General features: G+C 34.5%; 1 long non-coding RNA gene across 2 annotated transcripts; it reads right to left on the bottom strand.

The window, feature by feature from the left end:
* Positions 1-1871: 1871 nt before the first annotated feature.
* Positions 1872-5498, bottom strand: LOC147487426 (uncharacterized). 2 transcript variants are annotated; one of them, XR_015202161.1, is made up of 4 exons: positions 5175-5498; positions 3814-3879; positions 2710-2876; positions 1872-2576 (listed from the first exon to the last, which is right to left on the bottom strand). It is a non-coding gene; the product is annotated as an uncharacterized LOC147487426 (long non-coding RNA). The 2 variants fall into 2 exon arrangements; XR_015202160.1 differs by lacking the exon at positions 5175-5498 and adding an exon at positions 4077-4321.
* Between the last annotated feature and the right edge of the window lie 10877 nt (positions 5499-16375).

Here is a 16375-nt window from a genome sequence, read left to right as displayed (position 1 = left end):
AATATAGTTGGAATAGAAAGTTCGTTCCACTCCTAGTTCTTTAGAATTTACATTAACTAAGATTATCAGTTCTATCAAAGTCGATGAGAGTAATGATGGAAATTATACTAATCAAGATGCAATAATCCAAAATACGGAAATACTAAATTGACTATATGATAATAAATTAGGGGGATTTGATTCCACCTTAATTCAACTTAATCAACTAGCGAGGAATTGTCGTAATCCGAATTGTAATGCTTCCATATAACAATTGGGTGTTTCTAACCCTAATTGTCCATGGTAATCTCTACCAACTAACAACTAGCATGTGAATCATTCAAACCCATTCTCATGGTGAACTAATTACTTTCTAGAATGGAATAGAATATTATGAACTATTCTACCCTAACAACAATCAAGTTTTTATCAAGGCTTCTTCAAACCTCTCTAATGGAGGTTTTAGCCTTGAATCATTATATTATCATTTCTAAAACAAGAACAATCAAAACAACCCATTATTGAATAAATGATTAAACTCCTAAATCTAATTGAACAATAATAATAATGATTCCAAATGAATTAAAACAAGATTTAAACTTAATCTAGAACTAAGATGATGATTAACTAATTATCAAATTAAGACAACCTAATTATGAATTTAAGACAACTAAAACTAAATAAGGATTGAATCAATAAACTAAATTAAAATGAAAAATTAATAATTTATTATAAAACTAAATCTGATTCTAAATAATATTCATTCTTTGTTCTAACTAATCTATTGGAAATGGAAAACTAATTCTATAAAGTTAAAACTAGATCTAAAACAAGTTATTGGATCCTGGCTAAGTAAAAAACTATATGCTTAAGAGCTAAGTCTTGTGTCTTCAAATGGAGGAGACAAGATCCACTTTTTCGTGCATGGGCCGAGGAGCCATATTTTGGGCCGAAAAATCGATCCCAAAACCTAATTTCTTTAGTCCACAGAGGCCTTTTCAGTTGGATTTGACTTCAATAGCCTTTTCGTCCACTTATACTCCTTTGATTGGGTCAAGGATGGGACCATTGGAAATCTCTTTCCAAGACGGTCGTTTTGACATAAGGTAGGCCCAATTCTGAGGTCTGAGTCCAAAGATACGACTTCCGGAAGTTCTGCTGACTTTTGTGCATTATTTCTGCCCGCGTTGACTTTGACTTTTTAGATTTGACAAGGCTTTAAATGGGCTTTTTCTCCTTGGATCTTGGCCTTTAATCATAGAACTTCTTAACAACCAACCCTTTCTCCATTATTTTACAAAAAGGGGCGCATTTATGCACATATTCGACTCCAATGCCTGAAGTACATAAGAACACGATAGCGGTACTAACTCTTACTTATTAATCACATAATTGGTCAAAAAGTAATATTGTTAAAGGGTTAAAACTACAGTTTTGGGCTCTTATCAAGCTACAAAGAGTCTCTACTCTACCTATATAAATACCAAACTATTTTTCATAAAGAACTGCGTTCTTGAGACTTGATCTCATCGATAATTTGGGTACGTAGGCAACTGAAAGGTACAGTCTCATCATTCACTCAATCACCATCATTTTTCTCACTACTCTTCTACGTTATTTACCTATTTCATCACCACTTAGTATTTTGATCATATTTGGTCGAAACACTTGGTAACCAGAATAAGAGCAGTAAAATGGGCAGACATATGATTTTAAACCATTACTACTCCTCTGTACTTATCAGCAAGTCCATATACCTATGAAGCCCACATTGAAATAAAACTTCTAATGACTAAAGTTTTAAAGAACATTAGAAACAAAACAAAAAAAAGAAACAGAGAAAGAAAAGACATTTTTTCTTACACTGATAACTCTTCTGCTCAGAAGCCTGGAGTAAGAGGGATCAATTTTCCTAAAGACAAATGAAGCAGTACTCTGCTAGTGTTGCAACAGTTTCAGCAGCTATATTTGACCCAGGACTATTTTTGTCTATCTTGAATACTGATCTTCATGTGTCCATATCTTCTGGTGTCTCTCAGCAAGCATGGTCCTTATTAGCATCACCAACCTGCCCAACACAATTGTCCAACAGAAAACTTAGTTCCTCAATAAATAAATAAAAAATATTGAGCACAAAATAAATTTCAAATTAGGGAGAAATTTTCCATTTTTAGGACATTTAGTGTTCACATGCCATAATGGATTTTTTTTTTGTTCAAGCATGGAAGCAATATGTGCACATTTGTGCGTAGAGGAACTTCATCTAGTTTTTTTTTATTGCATAGCCTAAAGTAAAATATGGACACATTATGAGTAACTCAGTATTTAGTTACATGTCATGTATATGATAAGCGAATCGATCACAAATTTCATATATAACTATCAACACACAGAATATTGTCAGACTATAGATGAAGAAGCATAAACAAACTCCCAAGTTCATATATCAAAGTGTAACATTCACAATCACCATACAAATATTTGCAACATAACCAAATAAGACACTTAAAAACACTTCTCAAAATAGATAAGAAACAACACTAGAGTTTCATTGCATTCAAATCAGCCTCCGGCGATGCAGAAATTGATGTCATAGCCTGCACATGACCATTACAACACATAATCAATCATACACTCCTTAAAGTACACTAAATTTTAAGAAACCCCAATTGTTTAAAAAACCCAACTAAAAATCAAAGAAACGAAAATTATTGTTTTTTAAGTGTATACCTCTTGAACTCTAGTAGAATTAAGCTGACGATCTTCGACATGGTTAGTAAGCTTGTCAAGTGCTTTACTTTGTTACTGCAAGTCTTTTGAGTTCTCTACTCTATCAATCCCTTCTTCTCCTCCCTCCATTTCTCTCTCTCTTTCTCTCCCAGTACGCTACTCAAAACCTAATGTGTGAATTTTGTTATCAAGAAGATTTTTAATTTGTATTTAACACCATAATAATGTGATAGCACCAATTTTTCACCAAGATAGCATAAGGGCAGATTCTAAGGGGTGGGGGTGGAATAGAAGAAATGAAACACTGAAGAATCAAAAACAAAGTTAAAAAATTCAAAAAAACTAACTTACTTCTTAGTATTCTTCTATGATGTCCCTTGTTTTATACTCATATATGTAGATCATCAAATTGAAGAAATTTGCAAATATTAAGTTCTTGATCGAAATTTTCCCAGATGTAAACAAAAAGAAGAAGATATACAATATACTATTAAGATATAGACCCAGATTCTATGTATAATAATTGAGTTGTTACGTGCTAGGATGATTAGACTCTGGTTAACACAAAATAGAGAAACAAATATTGGAAATTTGAAGTAGAGATAATGGATAGAGAAATAGAGAAAGGGGTCTAACTATCTCATAATCACTACAACAGTTTCGAGCCTTGACTGAATAGATTGGGGGATTGAAAATTACGCTTTCGCAAATATTAACACATTTGTTTAACTGAATCAATGAATGAAAATGCAAATCAGTGAAAGGAATTTTTTTTTTTCCAGTTTGAGGAAGGGTTTTTTTATTAGTAGGTCCTCAAAAAAATTCAGTGGTTTTTTTTTATAAATGCAGGTTTTGACTTTTGAGAGAGAAACAAGTTTTTCTTTTTTTTGGGTGTTTCTACAAGGCGAACAATTGAAAATTGAAAAGAGCGCATGGAATTCTTTGTTTTTGGCCGAATTATTGTTTTTTTGGGTAAAAAACTGGGGTGATAAATATTGGGGTGGGTGAACAACAACTAAAAGATTGTATAAAAGGGACATACTTGAATACAAAATTGCCGGACCTATCATATCATGATAAAATTCAAAGAAATGAATTGCTTACTTGATTGAACAGTGCCTAGAACGGCCTTGGTGCCTTCTTCTTCATTGTGATTGGGGGTTTCCTTTTCTGTAGAAGAAGAGGAAAATTTGTGTTCAATTAAATATATATCAAAACCCAAAAAAAAAAATATGTGTTTAAAAATAAATACTAAAAAAAACATACGAATCAATTGAGTGCAAATTGTGAAAATAAATCTCTAGGGATGGCAGAATAATTCTCAAGTAAGTCATACATATAGTTAAAATTGATATTTAAAATCTCACCAGTTGGTACATCATCACTGCACACATATCAGTTTAAGCCATGTGTAGAATACAGTCAAGCTGAAAATAATCTTTCGAAGCTCTGCAACCAAGTAGATAATAGTCTACTTTCTTGAGGTCCACTTTCCCTCTCCCTCCTTATCTGCTTTCCTCACCTCTAGATAAGAGTCTGACAATGTCAGCCATACTCCTTGGTAATGAAATAGGAAGGAAAATATAGTCTTTAGTTGGCTGGTCTTGCATTAGTGTGCTTTTATGTTTTTTATGCAGATTGAGCTGCAATTTCCTATGAGCTTTAGTGTTTCATTTGAATGGTTGGAAACTTTTGCACACGAAGGTGGGTTGGTAGCTAGGGCACTAACATAGTGGGAGTGTCAGCTATCTTTCTGATCCAAAGTCCCCCTACCTTGTTGGTCATGGAACTCTGCTCATATTCTCACGTACTATCATCAATAATTTGAATACGTTCACACTTCCTTAGTAACATACAGGCGGGGAATGTCAATTCGATGGGATTGTTTTCTTACATCAAACTCTCTTTAGAGATCAAAAGAATTTGTTATTTCTACTACTTCATTAAGTAGTTCCTTTAACCTATGCTTGCTATAGTGGAAACATATCAGGAAGAACTTAAGCAATGCCATATCTAAAGAAACACAATTGCACATCCCTCCACAGAATCAACACATAGTCCAGGACAAAATTACACAACCAAAATCACGAAAACAAACGAAAAAATGGAGAAAAATAAAACTGTCAGCATATTCAAATGAATGTGGCATGAATGCAAAACAAAATACTTTAGTGAAATAGTCTCATGTGAATCTTTTCCTTGAGAATATATAGAGATATAGGGACGATAAAACAATTTATAATCCAACTCCAACAATTATGTAACATATATACTTAAATAGCAATTTGATTTCTTGAATGTGAATGAGTGAGAGATTGGAATACCGCATAACATAATTTTAACTAATAACAGTTCAACAAAGCAAATTAAGCTCATAAACATGCAAGGAAAGTGTATGCTGATGCATGTATAAGATTTGTTAAACCCTTGATTATAGGAATCCACTAAAGCTCGCAAAACAATACCTGTCATGCTCATAGGTTGTATTTGTTTAACTTGCCAGTACTTGGTGCTGACAACTGAAAGACTTTTTCAGCTTGATAAGGTCTTAATATCAATTGGAAACTGGTGTTGACATTGTTCAGCAACTGAGATCACAACAAGCCTCTAGTATGCGTACCTAGTGTTGGAAAGACTAAATTAACAGGATAGGAGAGGGAACAGTTGTAAGTTGTACGTGTGACTATTTTCAGTGCTAATTATATTTTTCCAATTGATTTAACGAATGCAAGTATGCAACCTTCAACAATGCAGTAGTGGGGCTATTGTGAACTCTTGCTTGGTAGGGAAGAAAATAAGAGACAATCGTAGTTTCAGGAGAAAAGTTAGGTTTTCGGTAGAATTTGTATAAGGTTTATTTAATTTGTTATTATTTTTTTTAATTTGAGGAGCTATAGAAAAATAAAAATAGATTAGGGAGATTTAAACAAATTTGGAGAGACATTTCTAATTATTAGGACCTCCTCTTTTTTAAGAACCACTAATATTGTTTGGATTGGAAACAGGGGCGGCTCAAGACAATCAGGGGCCCTAGGCAAAGTTCAAATGCCAATAGATGCGAGGAATTTTTTTGGTTAGAGAATGTGAGAGAAACGTTGGAGAAAGCGAGGAAAACAAATGACTATCTAACGTTATTTCATAGATTCCAATGTACGTTATCTAACCCTTAAATAAGGGCCTGAAAAACGATAGTGGGCTGAAAAGAAAACATTGGGCTGAATTATATTGGGGCCCTTTGGGCTGCGGGGCCCTAAGCAGCTGCCTATTTTGCTAAGGGGTTGAGCCTGCCCTGATTGGAAAATAGAGCCGATATATTGTGGAAAAAAAATATGCGCAAGCTTTTATATAGATAGATAGATAGATGTAGCAAGTCCGGCCATAGGCCAGGCCAAATGGCTAGTAGCCCAAAAGTAGTGGCACTCTTACTTACATGCCAAATCTAATAAGATGCCGTGATGGTAGCTCTTTTCAGGCCTTGGCAAGCCTGGTCCATGAAAAGTCCCTCTTTTTTTTTCGAGAATGGTCCGTGAAGAGTCTAAACGAAGGATCAACAGTGGGGCTAATTAAGCCTAAACAAATGGCACTACTGCTGTTGTTGGGTTTCCATTTTTTTTTTCAATCCCAGGATCCTTAGTTGACCGTATTCAGTGAAGAATCCCAAACATGGGAATCTAGTCCAGAAATGTTGATAAGAAAATTAACAGTGCAACTAATGCTTACTACAGTTGTTTGGTGCTATTAAGCAGCAGATTAGCATTTGATTTGTCACCTCAAAATAATATTAAGGGTATTCCTATACTTAATGGGAACTAACATAAAAAGTGTCGGTAGGGCAAGGTAGGTCACTGTACTGAACCGAAAATATTTGATTGGACACTCTTTTGGATTTAGTTATTCGGAGCAGTTCAGTCTCTCTTTCTAGTGTATACTGTGTACTGCTTGCTTCCTTTCAATTAAAAACGCGTTCCTTCCACATTTCTTGTTCAATCAAGTCATAATGTTTGCAATGAAAGCTTACTTAATAGTAATTAGAATCCACAAAGAATTAAAGGCAAAATAAAAATCCACGGAAATCCTCACCCTCCAGTTTGTCGTTCCTACAGGCTACAAAATTACAGATTAATTTATTGTTTTGGTAGTTAACGATATAAGGGTCAAGTGGTCCAATGACCTTGTATCCCAAAGGCTTCACTTGGGAGCCACTAATACCATTTTCATAGAACTAATATGCTCATTTACGTACGTCCCATTCCCTGTCAAAATGATAACAAATTTGGAAGACATGCTGCATGTCTACGTAGTCTACTATTCTATAGCTAGCTTACATGTCATGGACTCATGAGATTGAATCCTTATTCAATGATCGACGCGAAAAGTAGTAAATGATTGAATCAACACTGTTTAATTATTATTTTAAACTAATGACGGATCTATGGCTCTATGCAGCTCACTAGAGATTTAGAACCAAATCTGGAAAGGTCACTTCCTAATTCTTAAAAAGGACGTCAATGCAAATAGTAAACAGTGGGATCCCATAATAGTCATTTATACAATTATACAAATTTTACTACGCATCGGTTTTTTTAAGTCTTAAAATCCGTATCTCCATGTCGATAGTTAGCATGGTTTATTTAGATTCTAATTGTAAATGGTAATTGTAATTATATAAGAGAGACTCATTTATTTTATTTTTTAAAACAAAATAAGAGATAATTATGTTATTTAAGTGATATTAAGAAGGTTTTTTTTTTAATTATCAATAATAAAATAAGACTTATTTTAATTTCAATGTGAAAGATAGGAGTAATTATTTAATTTAAGTGACATTAGAGAGGTGTTTCTAAATTATTAATAAACAAAAAGACTTTATTCAAATTATATTAATAAAAGTGGGACTTATTTTAAATTTAGTGAGGAAGGTATTGGTATTTCTAAATTAAGTAAACAAAGAAATTTAAATTTGCCTATTTTAGAACTGAGGAGAATTCCCAATGACCCGGCTATCATATAGTGTAGAGATTCACATAGATGGAGGTTACTAATTAATATCACATAATCTTTTTATACTAAGCATGATTTAACCAAATGACCAACGGCATTCTCTTTTTCTTGCTAGGCGTGATTTGAATTGGCCAACAACACGTACTGGGGCTAGGCACCACGCCCGATTAGTGATTGGTAGACGGGCATTCACCAATGCTGCTCACAATTACAAAGAAGTAAGAGTTGAACTTGAGACATCACAAATGGTCAACATGACTCCAAAGTCCAAACCAATTTGGCTTCGATTGGAATACACAAGTTAATTAATTAACCGAAAAGAGAAAAGCTCATCTTATTAGCACAAATTATACATTATTTGTGTGTCGGTAAAAAGATGTATTATGAAGGCAATAAACCGCATTTGCTTAATCCTATTCAATAAAACTTTCAAATGTAGGTCATTTCAATTTTACAATCCTAAAAATCAAGAAATGGATTTGATGTTGGTGGCCGTCTGGCCGATACCAAAGTCACTACGAATATCATGAAAACTTTCCAAATTTGCTACCAAACTTCAAAAGTTCGATCAGATTTGCCCACGCATTCCATGACCTGTAAGACTTCAGATGTTCAGAGTTACTTACCCTCTAAATTAAAAGTGAAACTAATAAAACTTGTTATGCAAGTTTTGCTTTAAATTAAACAAGGCTAGCTCATGCTCCGATCCATTGGCCAACCACTACTACAGAAAAGCTCATATACCACTGTTATTTACAGTGGTAAAAAGTCTTTAGCCACTGTTTTCATACCGTGATAACAACCACCGTGACAAATACTTCTAACAAAACCGTGGGGAAAAGTACCTCTTATATACCACGGCTTTGAGTAAAACAGTGGTATTAGGATTTACAAACCGTGGTTAATAGTCCGAAAAGTTTGCTCTTATATTTACAAACCGTGGGAAATAGTGATGATATATACGACGATTGGATACAAACCGTGGGTTATATAAACTGATTATACCTCGGTTCTTATCAAACCGTGGTGTATAGTCATTACAAACCGTGGGTTATATAAACTGCTTATACCTCGGTTCTTATCAAACCGTGGTTTATAGTCTTTTTAAAAAAAAAAAAAAAAAACTAATTATTTGATTCTAATCATATTCATTCAACCTGCAACCCGCCCATTTTCACCATATATATCCACACTTGGATTTAAAAACACATTGCTCAAATAAACAATTCATAGTGCAACACAAACAAAAGAAATAAATTTACACATCCAACACAAAGACATTGAATTGCTAAAAAGAATTTTGAACTTTTTGAATCATCAATAATGAAAGAAACATCCAAATTTACTTGTTATATGAAAATAATAATGACCTAACTTGTTGCATCAATAAAAAAAGCAATCTATTTGTTCTATCTAAAATATCAAAAAAAAATGGTGAGACCCAAGCACCACACCTTAACCGGAAAGGGTCAAAACCTAACTAAGACTTCGGCTTGGCTCGAATGCTCCATTATCTTTGGATGAATCTAAGAATTTCAAGTCGAACAACATCAAGTTCCTCTTGTGTGTATGTATCTTTGAGGGATAGATTTGTTATCTGCACGATCAAAGATAAAAAAGTATATAATAACTTAATAATGAAGAGTAACACAAAAAATGCGATAATAAACCAACTATCGTGGGACCAAAATCTAAAATACCCTAAAAAAAATTATCTAAACAAGCTTCCATTATTTCCATCGTCATAAACTTCGTTACATAATACCCACTCTGTATCACCAGGTTGGTACGTGCCCTATGTACAAGTAATATAATGAAAAATAATGCAACTACCCCCCAAATATGCAACCTTGCACTAGTACTTCGCAATAGTCTACTCCATCTCAAGGTTGAAATGTATAAAGAAATATATTGTCCTATTTGGACTAAAATACAATGTTTGTAGTGCTTGGCATGGGTCACTAATACCTTTATAAGGGGAACATGTATATGGGGAGAGAGAGAGAGAGCACTTCGTTTGCGCAAAACCATCTATCCCATTTAATAAGTCCAATTAAGATATACATACAAGTGAATTAGTGAACCTTAGTTTAAACGCAAATGCAGTACAACTGATTGTCCACATATACAAAACATGATCCCATCACAATAACTGAAAAGTAAGAACGAAACAACTAAGGTGTAGTCGCTTATCAATCTTAAGGAGCTCTAAGTAACCATGCCCAAATACAAACCTCACCTTCAAGACATAATGGCCATATAGAATGTTTTTATGAAATTTCTCAAATATATATGCAAGAGAAAGGAAGACAAGTAATAAAAAAAACAACACTTGTCAAATATGATGGGGAACTTAATTGTAAAGACACTTGTAAATTGTGGAAGTGCTGAAAAATGAAAACACAAAAAAAATGAATATCTCCTTGGTACAAAAAAAAAAGGCAACTAGAAATACCACCATAAATCGGGGAACTAACACACTACCAATGACCAATCAGCTATGAGTTAAATACTTAAGCGACTGAAGTAGTTATAAGCTTCTAGCAAAGTCATGGTCTTTGATTGGGTAAGAATTATGAGCAACACTAGGACATGTATATATAAACTAATTTTTATGATGTAGGTTATCCAACACCTGACAACTGAAAGAGTATGCTCCAGTGAGTTGAGCTTGAGCCACCTGAAAAACATACCAACCCAATGCAACATTAGTTTAAACAAAATAAAGTAAATAGGTCACCAAAATAGAAGTAAACAATAATTTACCATAACCATTTTGTCCACATCCAAATGTTCACGAACAACCAACAAAGCTGCCGACAAAAGAAATTAAAATACAAACATATTCCTAAACAATATAAATCAGCCAAAGTTATTAGTCCTAAGTGAGCAAGGTTTGTTACAAACCGGAGCCCGGTTTTTCAGACAATTGAATATTCAGGTAAAAGAGCTCAATCTAAATATTCAACAATCTAATAAACCAAGACGTGAGCGGGTTTAATTCACACGAGTCCAAACTATAACTAAAATATAAAACCCCCTCTGAACATCGGCGTTCTAAAAAAAATAAAATAAAATAAAAAATTCGGTAGAGTCTCCTCTGTATTTCTAACCTTTCATAAATCTACAATCTGTCCTAACCTAAAAATTAAATAATACACTTCCATTTATTATATTAAAACCTCAACCATAAACCCAACTACTAAAGATATTGATTCGTGGCACCGGCTACTTAACCATCTCGACAAATGCCAGTTAAATCAAGTAGTTGCAGTGCCCCGAAACAAATCTCATACCCCAGATCAGTCTTTCCCAATTGACGCTAATCCATGTCATACTTTCTAACTAATGGATGCATCCTAATATGAATTCATTATTAAAGACAATAAAGAAATACTAAATTATTACAAAACAACTTAAATGAATAAATTTATAAACAAGAAAGAGCTAAAAGAACCGCCTTAGCCAATCCGAGTGCGTTTCACGTTAAATTGTTCTTAATTTACCCGTACGCCTTTTCTTGTCTTATGGGAGCACCTGTGAAGATACTCCAACGCTCAGTGTTGGATACGTAGTCAATATATAATAATCCACTTAAAATGAAATTGAAACAAAAGACGAGGTTAACACATACCTTTAGCTGCTTAATACCACTTACCGTTTCCTTATTAAATCCTCGTAAGTGCATTGATTAACATACTCTCAAGAAAAACATTAGCATTCAATATAATTCATACTCACAAGATTTCTATCATGCTTACCACGTAGGCAAATGAATTGTACTAGAATTAACTAGAAATAAAATAACTTGAACAACCGATTTTCTTACTACAAGGGGTGAGTGTTTTCCTTTGGAAGCGGCTGAGCCGGGTGGCTGCCTACGTATCCATTTAGGGATCAAGCCAATCATAGTTCCCCTATTCGGGTAAGGATCTATGGGGATGGATTAAACCGTTTCCGATGAGGAAGGCAGTATAGGTTCCTCACTCTCGTTCTAACCATGTAACGTCCCCTCACCGATTCTCAACTTTGAATCGGTATTCTACCTAGTATGTCACTTCACTTCTACTTATTCGAGATTTTTCCCGAATTCTCGAGTAAACGCACCATATATATATTATTATTCAACCTAGACAAAAAGAAGTAGACAAAAAAGAAGTATTTAGCGCCAAGAGAACCTATGATAATGGCATGTCATTAATATACTTATCTCACTACTATTCTAACAACCGATTAATTACGCGGGAAATAAAACAATAAGTTAATAAAATAGGCACGGATATATCAAAGCTCATTGCGGCTTGTGGTAGCCCGATGAAAGCCTGCAGTGACCTAACATGGCATGTAGCGGTCCGACAAATGGCTTGGTGATAGACTCCTTGTGGCCTGACAACGGCCTATTGCGGCCTTTCTGAGCACAACTCTCAATTCAGATATCAAAAACAGTTCTTGCTTGGTTCCAGCAGGTGGTCTAGCTATCCAATTATTAATTCAAGATACAAGGAATTGAAAATTAGAGGTGTAAACCCTATAGCCCATGAACCACCACATGTAACTCCTCGTATATATTCTCTTCAATCCAAATTTAAGGAAACCTAGAAGTCGGTTTCTCCATTCATGATAGCTAAACAAAAATAACTAACCTTGAATAAAATCCTTTGAAGGAACATACACTATACTAGGTTTTTAACAATGGGTATCGGCAGTTCACTTAACGTTTCAGCTGCCATGTTTTCGGATAACCTTGTGCTCAATGATTCGGGTGTCGTCTGCAAATTTGGTGCTCTTGCTCTTGCTTTGCTTGTGTTCAGGGTGAAGTCGCTAAGTGAGGGATTCTGGATCAGGTACTTTCTCTTTTCTCTTTATACAAGTGTTCAAATGTTCTTGAAGCGATTCCTTTAGTTGATTTGGAGTAGTAAATGTAGGGAAACTATAGGTTAAATATGTTTTTATCAACATCCACCAACCGATACCCATTGTTAAAAACCTAGTATAGTGTGTCCTAGAGGTTCTAGGATAACGATACAGAGTGGCGGTTGAAAGAAATTACATGTGGATCCATTCAGCTCCAAATTGATTAATTAGCTTTGTAAGAGTACGTCTGATTTCTAGGTGTTGGACTCTTGGTTCCCAAGAAATCCTAGATTATAAGTATGGGCTTGTAATTGAGATAAATCTGATAGTCTTTAATTTGTTTTTCAGAATTATGAATCAAAATAAGGAAACCTAGCGGAAGAATATATACATCCTAAAAATACATAGGGTGTTTACACATCCAAACACAACTCGATCCTTCCTCGCCGTTGTTATATATAGGCAAGTAAAGGCAATGACAACAACATATGAGGTTAGGCATACCTCAACCTATACTACCCAAGATTACAAAGGAGCATTCATTAGTCAACCAAAAATGAAAATTTTAGGAGATAATGTCCTTTCCCCACTCACCCTAATTTGCAAGTTTCATAATAAAATAAAATACCTTGCAGTTCTTGCAGTCACAAAGATACAAATCAAAGGGAAAATATTTGTTTCAATTCTCTATACTGTTAGAATAAAGGGGAGGTAGTAAGCAGGACAGACCTGCTACATCAAGTTACTAGAAGCAAATAATGCTAAATTGAACAACAATTTCAAATCACATGAAGTAATTTAGGGTATCAATGGCTTCTTAGATTAACCGCAAGTACTGACAAGTTTGGTAAGCAAAAGGCAAGGTATATTAACTAGAAATTAGGTTCAACACTCCAACATTGCAACTAGAAATGAATAAATTCACATAACAGGGAATCTTTTGTAACCTAATGATAAAACCTCTTGTTTCTCAAATAAGCTTCCAAGATCGAAGCATTGTGATCTAGAAATAAACTCAAATGCATTCATTGATACGGGATTTTCTTTCTTTTCAGTTACAAGATATTCCTACAAAATGGAGTGCCACATTAAAATTAAAGATCCCAATAACAAGTTCACTCTTCAACCATTTTTAAAGGTTCCGTCTTCGAAAAGAAAGGACGAGATACATTACAAGTCTTTCTTTTTTCACCAGCACAAACTCAATAAATTGCTAAGGGAAACAAATATGTCATCTTCTTTGGTTGTTTTGACCGCTGGTGGTGAACGAATCATACTCTTTACGCTTACATTAACACCACCGAAAATGGAAATAATAATAAAAAAAAAACTGAGCATAAGGGCTCAATTCATCATAAATTTGGAATGCTGAAGATATGAATTAATGATCATACCTTTGAGTCGTTAAATACAACAACAACATCATCGAGGCTTACGTCTTCTCCTTGTTCAAAGTCTGGTGGTATGTACCCTTTCTTAAACCATTCATTTTCTAGTATGTTAGGGATTGTAATTCTCTGGGGAACATAAAAAGGTGTAACATTATAGAAAAGCCAAGCACATTAAATCTAGGATGCTGATTTCAGTACAGAACAAGCTCAAAGATTGGGATTGGGGACAAAAATTTAACTATAAAACCACTAGCATGGAGGAAGCTTTCTCGAGAGTGGAGACAACTTACGAAGAGGATTGGGGTCAAGGATGCGCTTTAATTAGGTTCTTTCTTGTTTGGGCCCGAAAACCATAAAGGACACGTAAAATCAGCCTTGTTGATCTGCGGTTTGATGAACTAGATCATGCATCACTTCTCGATCAAATATTAATATTGAGATGGGAAGGAAAGCATATTTAAGTAGTCACCTTTACGATCGAGATATTAGATTTGACGTCAAAAGGCAAAGGCAAGTAGCCACCATAAGAACAAAAAAAATCACTCCACAGGACCATATATCCTCTGTTGTTCCATCATAACCTTTATCATTAAGAACCTAATATAAGAAAAACACCGGGAAAAATACAAACTGTCATAAGATGCAATAGTGAAAACCAATTCATGATTAAGCGAAGATAGAACCAGAAAAATACCTCGAGCAACATAATTTGGTGTCCCACAAGCGGTGTGAAGTAGGTCATCCGCCTTTCAAAAATTAAAGAGGTTTTCTCTTAGTTTATCATTATCTACCAATAAATTGAAAATTGAAGGGTTTTTTCTAACAGGGCACCTTTGAATGTGATGTGATCATGTGAGCAGAGAAGTGTGACACGGAAAAAAAAAAAACCCAAACCCAGATATTGTTATGCTAACCAAACCCAAAACCAGGCATTGAATCTTGGCTTCTAATCAATCTTTCTCTTGATTTCGGCATCTTGTAACCAACTTCTATCTTTCCCAGTTACAAGATGAACAAAATTTCATCAAAAAATCAAGATTTCTGGCAAGAAACCATTAAAAGTAAAAGAATTCGAAGAAATGAGATGCACCCATTGTTTAATTTCTGAAAAAGATTAAGTTTTTACCTTTGATTCTTGTTTTAGAGAGAAATTGGGTAATGGGTTCTTTACATCTGCTGAAATATTTACACGCAAAGACAGCAAACTTGTAGTTGGTCGACTGATTTCTCTCAAATCGTGGAACCATGGTGGCAGAAATTATGAAGAGATAGAAGTGGAACAGAAGTTCTAGCAGAGTCTTCCCCAGAACTTCGCCCACGGTAGCTATAATTTTGCCCAAAATATAAACCACCGTTTTCACGAAAACAGTGGGGTATACGAATACAAAAAAAATATTATGTTATATTTGATAATACCGTGGTATATAGAGTATTATATACTACCGTTTCACAAAATCAGTGGTATTTGTTTGTTCCAAAACTAAGAAAGTGTTTTGTACCGTGGTGAATGAGTATAAACCACTGTTATTATGGGAACAGTGGTATATACCAAATAACCTACCGTGGCTAATGTGCATTTTTGTAGTAGTGAACTTATCAATCAATCATGGACCGGCCACTCTTTACAAATCCGTAAGTTAAATATGGGTACACTCTAAATATATGTTTTTGCACTGAAAAAGATATATCAAAAGGAAAGAGTATGTTTTATACTACTCGATACTTAATTCCAATGAGGAAAAATGAGATCGATAAAAGTTAGAAAAAATGGGGTCACATGCATAACGTATCACAGGAATCCCATGTCATAACTATTTTTTTTTGGTGAAGATCCCATGTCATTATTCATACCCACGGTAGCCACCAACCTTATATATATATATATATTAATAGTTTTAATTTGCTATGATAATATACATATATATATATATATATATATATATATATATATATGGTACGTCGTAAACGTCCTTTAGGCTTCTTTATTTTGTCGGTAAAATAGTCACATTCATGTTTTCGGTCTTCATGTGAACCACGGCCGACACAATAGTTCTCATTAAACAGTCAACACTCTCATTTGAGTCCCGATTTTTGTATGTGAAAGAAGCTCATTCTTCTACACTGCAAACTCCTCTAACACTGACTAAAGGGGAAAATGAGACTGACTTATATATGTTGTGATAATGATACACTAATACTAGTGTTTACCCAGAGGCCCCTTTCATGGTCCAACAAGGGCCCGAACAGTCTTTGTTGATTGGAGGGCCACTATCTTTTCATGTAGTCAGTGTTTTAAAAATCGGTCTATGTGGCCGCTTAGGCAGTCTCTAGGCGGTGTTCAACCAATTGGCCTAGGCCAAGTTATTTAAAAATTTGGTGGACTAATTAGGCGGGTCTAGACGGACTAATTTCTAAAATTT

The sequence above is a fragment of the Coptis chinensis genome, chromosome 7 (assembly GCF_015680905.1).
Source record: "Coptis chinensis isolate HL-2020 chromosome 7, ASM1568090v1, whole genome shotgun sequence".
Classification (NCBI taxonomy): domain Eukaryota; kingdom Viridiplantae; phylum Streptophyta; class Magnoliopsida; order Ranunculales; family Ranunculaceae; genus Coptis; species Coptis chinensis.
Note: the sequence above shows the minus strand (reverse complement) of the source record. Positions and strands in the feature narration are given on the sequence as shown.